We start from the raw sequence: 8,936 nt of genomic DNA on the forward strand, positions 1-8,936 counted from the left end.
AAGAACAAAAATTGTATTGCGTTAACATAATCACAAAATACGTCAAAATATAGATGCCACGCTGCGGACAAAAACAATAATTACAGCCTTGCAGTTTTATGCCTCTGCAGACCAGTCGAGTTGCAGTCACGGTTTATATCCATGTCTGTAAAAACATGCATTCAAAGCTTCACACACACCTTCCTCAGAGACGATCTATACAATCAGCAGTTACAAGATTAGTGTCACAAATTCAGTATCTGAGCAAATGTCTCTCCATCTGTTCCTGAGATAAGACGTTGAAAGGTAGATAAAGGGCAGAAATGGTGTTTTTGCAGAACATTATGATGTCACAGTGAAGTTAACCTTTGACCTTTTGGATATAAAACATCATTGCTTTATCATTTTATCCCATTAGACATTTATGTGAAATTTGGTTATATTGGCATCAAAATTATTGAGATGTTTTGTGAGGTCACAGATACCTTTGACCGGTGGTTCCCAACTGGTGGGTCCCGGTCCAAAAGTGGGTCGCGGGTCGATTCTGAATGGACTGCAAGTGATTCACAAACGTGTCAAGTTTGTAAAAAACACATTATTTTTAAGTATAGCAAATTTCCGGCACAGAGCTTTTATTTTGTGCCATTTCCTGCTGTAGATTGAGTGACTTAGCAAACAGCTTCTCAACAGACACAACAAACTAGTTTGATGAAGTGGCTGAACGAACGCTCAGTGTCTTAAAATGCATGGACCTTGAACTAATGACTGAGGAGAAATCTGGACCTCGGGGCCAGACCAGTTGGGAACCACTGCCTGTGACTACTAATTCTAGTCAGTTAATTCTTGAGTCAAAGTAGGGCTGGGCGATATGACCTAAAATTTATATCACGGTATAAATCGAATCCCTTCGGTAACGGTATATATCGCGGTATAAATTTAAGTGTAAAAGTTATAATAGAAGTGTTTCTGAATGGGTTTTGGAGTCCCTTAGCAAAGCTAAATTGATAAAAAAAAAAACCAACAACAAAAGCAAAGATATAATGTATTTTTTAGAGCATTTATTGTGCAGAATGGAGATCTCAAAACTCAAAATTAAAACCCACTACTCTATGGTGCAAAATGTCCCCTGGGATCTATATCAAAAGGTAATTTCCTTATTTGAGCAAAATCCTAAATGACTGAGTTGTGTTTTTTCCACCTGGACCTTTATGCTCTGCCATTTCTCCTCTAATCATCACGCTGTAACCTGTGACAGGCTGCTATGATACCACAACTATCACACATTCACATATGGAGTTTTTTGTGGAGCCCCTAGCGTCACATAGGTTTACATTACCAAAGGGTTATGACAAACTCTCTTGCCGAAAACCAACTCCCGTGTGCGCACGGCGAGAGAGGAGAGGGAGAGACGCTGTGCTGCTGCCAGAGGAGACACTGAATGAGTTCCCTCTGAGCAGTAAGTCGGTAAAAGAGTCTGAGAAGTCCAGGGCGGTTCATAAGACATTAACTCACTCACTCACAAGTTCTCCAGCAACACATGTTGCACGTGCTACGCTAAATCACGGACGTGAACCAGCTCCTCTTGCTCTGCTGTCTCTGTGCTCGCAGCCATTTTCACACTGAGGCAGGTGCGATGACGTAATCGACGATAGGATGGTAGAGCGCAAATCTCTACCGTGGGCCAAATTTATATCATTTCTACCATCTACCGCATATACCGTGCAGCCCTAAGTCAAAGTGGACTTTTGTACCAAATCTGAAGAAATCTCAAGGTTTTCTTGAGATAACACGTTTACAACAATGAGACAGACGAGGTCAAAGTAACCTTTAAGCGATAAAATCTAATCAGTTCATTGTTAGTCAAAGTAGACGGTTGTGCCAAATTTAAGTTAGCTCCCTCAAGGCCATTGAGGGATTGCGTTTACAAATATGGATGCACGAGGTCACACTGACCTTGACCTTTGATCACAAATTCTAATCAGTTCATCCTTGAGTCCAAGTGGACATGTTCACAAGAACAGGACGTGTGTTCATACGAACAGATGGACGGACAAACTGCAAACATAATGCCTCCGGCCACGGCCAGCGCAGAGACATAATGAAGTCTACAGTTGGCAGGTTGAATATATGAGTGATCCAGTGACAAGCAGAGAGAGGATTTCACAGCCTCAACTTCAACATCTGAGAGTTCACAGTCCACTCATGTAACTGAGGTAGTGTAGAAAAATTATACACATATATAAAAAGTCAGAAGAAAGACAGAAAGGATTCATTTAACTGTAGAAATTATGCACACTATGCGAACAGTTTTTTTCAGATAGATTATAACTGTTTCAATTAAATAATGTTGCAAATAGAAATAAGGGTTAGTTTAGCAAAAGTTGATGGCATATTTGGAAATTTACTGCTTCAAAAATATTGTGACCTCCTCTCAATGAGGAAGCGTATATATCTAGTTCGTGAAAATGTCTCCAAAGCAGTGTCAGCTCGATGGTTCCTCCTGTGTATTTTGATCTTCAGGTGCTCTATCAGGTATGTTTCTCCTCACTTCATGAGCTCTCGTGTCTTGACCATGAACCAGCACTGAATCGTCTCCCACATCTTACACGCCTTGCCAATTGAAACACATCAAAGCGTCTTTTCCTGCATGTCTTGCAAAGTTTCGTCTTCTCTCCTGTGTGAATACTCGTGGACGGTCAGCTGACCTTTACGTCCGAAAGCTTTCCCACATGTTATGCAAGCAAAAGGCTTCTCACCTGTGTGGATTATTATGTGCCTTTTCAATGCGGACATCTCATAGAATCTGTTCCCACAGATTTTGCACAGGTACGGCTTCTCACCCGTGTGCATTCTCATGTGGACTTTCAGGCGATTGCTGTGTCTGAAATCTTTTCCGCATATTTCGCAGGAGTACGGCTTCTCACCCGTGTGTGTCGTCATGTGGACAATCAAGTGACTGTTGTATCTGAAATCTTTCCCGCATATTGTGCAACAGTACGGCTTATCATCTGTGTGTGTCGTCATGTGGACTCTCAGGTGACTGTTATATCGGAAATCTTTCCCACATGTTTTGCAAGAAAATGGCTTCTCACCTGTGTGGATTCTCAGGTGTATGTGTAACTGGGACTTAAACTTGAAAGCTTTCCCACAAGTGTCACATTTGAAAGACTTTTCACCCATGTGAGTATTATCTGACATGGTAGAGTTGTACACATTGTTGCTGTGGCTGTTACTTTCATGATGTCTCGGTTGAAGCTCTGCATTCCCAGGTGAGTCTCCATGCTCGCCTCCAACCTGATCTCGGCTCTCAGAGACATGAGAGCTGTGAGAGAGCAGCCGGTGGTCGCTGTTTGATTCTGAAGCTGGAGAGTTCACAACTATTACTTTCACTACAGTTCCTGCTGAACTGTTATCAGAATTGAAGCTGGGAGTGTGATCTTCACTGTGGTTACTTTCCTCATAAGGAGGAATCAACATGAAGCCATCAGTCTCCTGCTTCACTACAAGCTGCTCTCCCTCCTGACTGCTGCACACTTCCTCCTGTTCCTCTTTAATCAGTGAAGGCTCTGGGTCATCTTGGTCCACACTGGAATTCCTCTCTTGAATGCGGAGCTGCTGGTCAGCGTGACCCTCCTCCTCCTCTTCCCTGTCCTCCTCCCCCTCCTCCTCCGCACAGATATGTTGCTGTGGGAGCTCTGTGGGGACAAAGAACAAAAGGAAACATCTGTGATGGCAGAGAAGAAGAACAATGCCTACACGCGAGCACATTAGCAGGACTACCGGTGTATATTTTCATTTGTGGGATTAAATACATGAATCAAATCAATCTGTTTTAGGTTATTAAACTAATTAGGTTTCACATACCTATTCTGTTAACCTCTATGTCGGGTTTCCAAACGACATCCAACAGTTTGCGCTGACGGTCGATCACTTCTTCGTACTCGACGATGGTTCTTTTAAAAACTCCGAATATTTCTTCAGCAGCAGCAGTTAGTCGGACGTTGACAAACTCTCTCAGATACTCCACTGAAGACATGGTTGCCCGATTATGACTGAAACATTTAACTACGCAACAACTACACCATCACCTCCCTGCTAGGTCCAAACATCCACTGAGCTAACGCAGCCAGCAAGTGCTTATCGTACTTCCGCTGGATGTGTCACCGTGTTTAAGTTCCGGCAGTGGAATTGAGTTACTTTATCTTTCCGCAGGAAAATTTTTAATCCACGATTTATCTCCCTAAAAAACAACGAATACATAAACAGAATAAATTATTACATTTGCCACACTGGCTTCACAGGAAGATAATATTTTCTCAAAGACTTACAAAATGATCCTTCCTGCAGTGGCGTAGGGTAGGTAGCAGGGGCCCGAGTGCACGCTATCATGACGGGCCCCAGGGCCGGATTTACTCTGTGTCCTAATGTCCATGCTATCATACTATGTAGTAGGTGAGAAGAAGATTTAGTATATCTGAATGCATAGTATGTCACAGACAGTATGCCAAAAATACCAGGATGTTCTTCTACATCAGGTCTGACGCGCAGTGGACAACACATCACATCGACTGAGCCGCAAACAGATGACAGCTTGACACCTCACTGACAGCTGTTTGACAGTGCGTTCAAGTACCTGATGACCAGTCGAACAATAGTAATAGGAATATTAATTAAGTGAATTAAATCATCATAAATACTACAAACAACAAAAAGACATAAGGAGGTGGGACCACACTGGTCGATGAAGGTAGCGATGAGATCCCACAGGAGGATGAATACAATGATGGGACCTCTCTGGAGGACAGCAACAAAAATGGGTCTAAACTAAAGGATAGCCACAGAAGTTCAGATCAGGAATGATAGCTGGCAATTGACAATCTGGCTTCAGGTTGGACTCTTGGAGATCCCAGCAGGAAGCCAGCAACAAGACAGCTGAGGTGAAGGCCAGTGACGGGACAGCGAGGCAGGAGTCCGGTGAACCAGGGAACCAGGAGACTGCAGCAGCTGGGCAGAAACTTGGTAGTTCTGTGGCTTAACAGGAACAACAGCAGATCAGCAGGGTCGGATATTGACTGGGCATGGGGAACAGGTGTCAGCCAGCTTGCCTGTGTGTATGTAGCCCTTTTGTAGCAGCTAATCGAGGTGAAGCCATTTCATTTTTTACCTGATACACAAACTGATGTATGCCTATTTCAAGCCTCTGTATGTAAAAATCTTAATCACCAGAATAACTCTAGCTGTCTAGTAAATGTAGTGGCCTAAAAAGTAAAATTTTTGCCTGTAAAATGTTGTGATGTGAAACTAAATGTAGAATGGAAGGCTAGTAATCAAAGAATAACTCAAAACGGATGATTTTTTAAAAAAATTTATTAGAAGTTTCAAGATTTAACATCAGTGCATTTAAATTCAATCTTGGCCATCTGAAGACAATCAGTGTTGTACATAAATACAGTACTGAAGTACCTGAAGTTACATTTCTCCACTGCATACATGTTTTTTAAATATGAGGAAGTTTCACTGATCAAACTACCAAACAGTATCAAATTATACTTTGGAGGGTTACTTTGGTGTTTCCCCATGTTTTTGTTTCTTCAAGTGCTTTCACACCTGCCCTGTTTAGTTCTGTTTAATCAAACTCAAGTTCATTTGCCCCCTTCGTGCGGTTCGTTTGAGCAGGTGTGAACACAGCAATCACACTCAGGTGTGCACCAAAACAACCGGACTTAGACCTTCTTGAAGAGGTGGTCTCGGTTCGGTTACAACCGAACTCTGGTGCGGTTGGTTTGTGGTGAGAAGGTGTTCCGACCTGGATGTGAAGCAACTGCAGTCACATGACACATTGTTTGGGTTAAACATGAGCATGTTACAGTCCTGGAGGATTATTAATGTGCACCTCATCCTGTACTGCCTTAATATGCACATTCAGCACATCCAATGCATCAAAACATTGTTTTCTAGTTGGAGCCGCGCCTCGTTTTCAAACTGTATGGTTTGACTAAAATGAACAATGACAGCAATATAGTCCACGATGAGCAGCGCTAAAATCAACCTGCGTAGAAAGTGTCACATTTATCTTGCAAGCGTACTCTTCTTCAATGTTTGCTTTACTTCCTGGATTTTTCCCACATGGAAATTCTGACCAATCAAGAGCAGCTTTCTCACACAAGCCATTTGATCTGGTCCGCTTGTAAATGCTGCCGTGAGAACACGAACCAACTCTAGGCAATTATACAACTTTGGAACAACATGAGTCCCTGATTCAGACCAAAGGAGACGACCCTAGATCTGAAAGCAGCCTAAGTGAATAATGGGGGCACATTTGTTTTAAAAATCAGTCCCATCTTAAGCTGGCAGCGACAAAACGGGCTGCAAATAACCACTCTGTGTATTTGTTCACCGTTGATGTATGTCCGCTAAAAGTGATCGTTTTTGCCACTGACAGACTCAAATAATTATTATAAGTGCCTGACAACATTATGGAAAGGATCCCTACAGAGATAGACCTTTTTGTTCGACCAGAAATAGCCCAAAATCTCTATCGACAAACCCACCAGACTACATTTGAATAAACAGTCATTTAAGTGTGTAATTCTAGTTTTGTCTTAATTAAAACTAAGACTAAGAAAAGTAAAACTTTCCCTACAAGTGCTGTAATTAAATGGCTCCTCACTTCTGTGCGTTCTGTGTGTTTTGCCTATGAAGCACTACAAATGAATCATCTCCCACATATTTTACAAACACAAGGCCACTTGTCTGTATGAGATCTTATAAGCTTATAAAGCTTATAAGTGTCTTCTCTCGGAGAATTTGCAAAATTACTGCTTCTCATCTGTGTGACTTCTCACGTGGACTTTCAAGTGAGCACTACGTCCGAAAGCTCTCCCACATATTTTGCATGTATATGGCCTCTCACCTGTGTGGACTCTTACATGAGCGCGCAATACAGATATCTGAGAAAACCTTTTCCCACAGACTTGGCAAGAATGTGGCTTCTCACCTGTGTGGATTCTTACATGCCTTTTCAATGTGGACAAGTCACAAAAACTTACGCCGCAGGTCTTGCAAAGGTACGGCTTCTCACCTGTGTGGATTCTCATGTGGCTTTTCAAGTTACTGCTCGATCTAAAAGCACCCCCACATGTTTTACATGTAAACGGCTTCTCGCCCGTGTGGATTTTTAGATGGTACAACAAGCCACTATAATACAGGAAATCTTTTCCACATGTTGTGCAAGAATACGGCTTCTCACCTGTGTGGATTTTTTCATGAGTGTTCAAAACTGACTTGTCACTGAATCTTTTCCCACATGTTTTGCATGAAAACGGCTTCTCACCTGTGTGTTGTCTCATGTGTGCATGCAACTGGGACTTAAACTTAAAAGCTTTCCCACATGTCTCACACTTAAACCTTTTACCTGTGTGAGTGTCACACTGAGTCTTTGAGTTGTTTACATTGTTATTGTGACAACTACTTTCAAGATGTGTTTTCTTTGGTTGAAGCTCTGTATTCCCAGGTGATCCTGAGTCTTCTTGCTTGCCTCCAACCTGATCTTGGCTCTCAGTGACATGAGAGTTGTGAGAGAGGGGCTGGTAGTTAGTGTTTGGTTCTGCTTCACTGTGGTCACTTTCCTCATAAGGAGGAATCAACATGAAGCCATCAGTCTCCTGCCTCAGTACAAGCTGCTCTCCCTCCTGACTGCTGCACACTTCCTCCTGTTCCTCTTTAATCAATGGAGGCTCTGGCTCCTCTTGGTCCACACTGGAGTTCATCTCCTGAATAAAGAGCTGCTGCTCAACAAGGCCTTCCTCATCCTCCTCATCCTCATCCTCCTTCTCCTCCTCCTCCTCCTCCTTACAGACATGCTGCTGTGGGAGCTCTGGAGGGACAGAGAACAAAAGGAAAATGCTATTAGTATGATGGTAAAGAAGGAAATGCAATACACATAAAAACACAATAAAAAACAAACAATACAAAGATAACAGTGTCCAAAAAGCAGTAGGTAGAAGTAGAGCTTAGATGTCCCAACCCCTGTCTTACATTTCTTCTTTTAACTCATATATTATTTCAACAAATTCCCAAATTTATTTACAACTAATATAAAACTGTCCCCGGTCTATCTACCCCCCCAATTAAATAAATAAGTAATACCCAGTTTATTTACAGTCCAAGTACAACCCTGTGATACAAAATAAATATGAACTTGCCAAGCACAACTTTTCCTCATCTATACAACTTTTTCATATAGTTGTAAAAAATGATTTATATTTGTTCCACACGTCCACCCACACACTGAAATACACAGACTCCTCATAGTTGTACAAACACATTGTTTTTAAAATTAAACTCTCCTCTTAAATCATACCCCCCTAACTGTCCTGTCACAAAACATTTTTGCATATTGCCCGGAAGTAGATTATTTCTCGCTTTAAATATGGTTATTGCAGTTTTTAATTTGACAAGATCGAAATATGTCCATGCATGAGACTTTAAAAACAGTGTGATGGTGTGTTCCCTGTACCCTGTAATGGTTGTAGGCTGCGTAATAGCACCAGTATATGTTTAAACATTCCCAGTTATATAAACCATAATCCCTGTTCTCTGTTATTAAACTGAAAACATAATACGCACCTGTCCTGTGTAACTTTAATTCAGGTTTCCAATCGATATCCAACAGTCTGCGCTGACGGTCGATCACTTCTTCGTACTCGACGATGGTTCTTTTAAAAACTCCGAATATTTCTTCAGCAGCAGCAGTTAGTCGCTCGTTGACAAACTCTCTCAGATACTCCACTGAAGACATGGTTGCCTAATTATAACTGAGATATTTAACTACGCAACAACAACACCATCATCATCATCCAGCTAACTCCACCAGAGCTAACGCAGATAGCCAACGTTTGGTTTGTTTACTTCCGCTGGATGTGTCACAGTGTTTAAGTTCCGGCAGTGGAATTGAG

At 42.0% G+C, this 8,936-nt stretch overlaps 1 pseudogene across 1 annotated transcript; it reads right to left on the reverse strand.

The window, feature by feature from the left end:
• Nucleotides 1–1,021: 1,021 nt before the first annotated feature.
• LOC117256903 (uncharacterized) lies at nucleotides 1,022–8,885 on the reverse strand (annotated as a pseudogene). Its single transcript, XR_013492306.1, has 4 exons — nucleotides 8,608–8,885; nucleotides 6,798–7,855; nucleotides 3,844–4,060; nucleotides 1,022–3,674 (listed from the first exon to the last, which is right to left on the reverse strand). The product of XR_013492306.1 is annotated as an uncharacterized LOC117256903 (transcript).
• Between the last annotated feature and the right edge of the window lie 51 nt (nucleotides 8,886–8,936).

This window comes from Epinephelus lanceolatus, chromosome 1 (assembly GCF_041903045.1).
Source record: "Epinephelus lanceolatus isolate andai-2023 chromosome 1, ASM4190304v1, whole genome shotgun sequence".
In the NCBI taxonomy this organism is placed as follows: Eukaryota; Metazoa; Chordata; class Actinopteri; order Perciformes; family Serranidae; genus Epinephelus; species Epinephelus lanceolatus.